Here is a 1953-nt window from a genome sequence, read left to right as displayed (position 1 = left end):
AAAAAATACACCAGGAAAAAAAGTAAAGAAAAAAAGGTGGAAGAAATAGATGAAGCAGAATCAACAAGATGTTGATAAGGTAAATTTGATAAGGGGATGAGGAATATATACAAGTTCATACACTTTCCTAATTTTGTGTTTGAAATTTTCCAAAATAAAAGCTTTACAAAGTCCTCAGGTGTAGTTAGTTCAGCAAGGAAGGTAAATCTTATTTATCTGTCCACATTGCCATAGCTTTTGAATGCAAATTAAGTTCAAAGCTTAGAGTTATACTTATTTACAAAGTTTTTATTATGAACTTTTATTATGAGCTTTTATTAAGTCACATTTTTAATGTACCTATTTACTACTTTTTCCCTCTAAGAATTCCCCCAAAGCTATAAAAAATAGAAATTTATAAATACACATTGAGGATTATGCAAGTTTTACACAATAGGCGGGTCAATGTTTCAAGTTCTCCAACCCTTTCCCAGTCTCCCATCTAGAACTGGCAGGAGTATATGAAATCTCAGCAGCAGAAATGGCAAACCTCTTCCCAATCCCACCTATCCCTTAGCACAGTGGCATCCAACACGTGCTGGTGTGGGATAATGATAAAGTGAGGAACTGCAGAAATGCTGAATGGGATGACTGCTCCCAAGAGCTATACGGACAACAAGCTGGGTTTGGCTATGGCTTGAACCTGGGACTGTATTTAAACCCACCAGGCCAAGAATTACCAAAAGCTGAATCACAAACTCCGAAGGGTTGGCACAGACCCGGTCTAATTGGGGGAATCCAATTTTCTCATTATTGTCCCCCTTTTTAGTTCCTGACAAACAGCTCTTTCCTTCCAGGCAGAGACAGAGTGCCCTCATGAGGTCAGGGGGACACAGTATCTGCCTTCAAGTCCCCAAGTTTCTCGAGTTTTCAAATTCACCAAGAGAATGGACAATAAGGTGATGATGGTGGAAGTCGAGGGGGTCTAGGTAAAGTTAATTATGGACCTTATAGTTCTAAGCCAGGAATGGCCTGATTATCTGGTGTTAGCTTTCCAGTATCACTGGTCTTCTTCCTTAGATTTGGTTTTAAAAAGCTTTTCCTTCGGCGATCAAAGGGCGTCAGCTTGCCCCGCATCTTCCTTAAAAATTTATTTTCTGGTTTGTTGAGTACATCCAGTTGAAGTTTTCTCTCCCCATGAGGCAAAGACGTTGAATGGATTCAGACCTACTTCCTGGAGAACACCTCAACTTAGCCTGCAGAATGCTCTTGGCCCTCTTCCGTCCCGACCAGCATTCCAGCAGGCCAAATTTCTCAGCTTTCAGAATTAAGGCCAATGCCAGCCCTCAGAATCCCATCCCCACTCCACCAAATCCTTTTCCTATAGCTTAAAATCTATGACTCTATCAAGTCACAGCATAATGTAGCCAATGCTCTAAGGTCTTGTCAGAGAAGACCACTTTTCCCAGGAGGGGCAGGACTTGGTGGTTCCCACTCCACAGAGGGATAGTAAATGTCTACAGAGGAGGACAGAGAGCACTGCCCCACTTTAGGAAGCACTGATCAAATGCTGACCTGAGGATCAGTGCCGGCCTAGGGTACTGTTCTCCAGAGTGATGAGAATGTGATGAGCTGGAGATTCTTGCCAGCCCCAGACCAAAGCTGTGTGTGGGCCTCCTATTACCAACATGTTGAGGGAGCACAAAGTCACTTTCCATCAGCTCAGCAGGGCACTTGGACCCCAAATGAGAAGGGTAAAGAACAAGATCCTGAGATGATAAACTGACTCACAAATTGTTTGTGAGTCAACAAAAGAGATCCAGATAGGGCACCGGCCCCATATACCGAGGGCAGCGGGTTCAGGCCCAGCCCCGGCCAAACTACAACAACAAAAAAAATAAAAATAGCTGGGCGTTGTGGCGGGCACCTGTGGTCCCAGCTGCTTGGGAGGCTGAGGCAAGAGAATCGCCTAAG

The sequence above is a fragment of the Otolemur garnettii genome, unplaced genomic scaffold, assembly GCF_000181295.1.
Source record: "Otolemur garnettii isolate 467f Iridium unplaced genomic scaffold, OtoGar3 scaffold00031, whole genome shotgun sequence".
NCBI lineage: Eukaryota > Metazoa > Chordata > Mammalia > Primates > Galagidae > Otolemur > Otolemur garnettii.
This window is presented reverse-complemented; position numbering follows the sequence as displayed.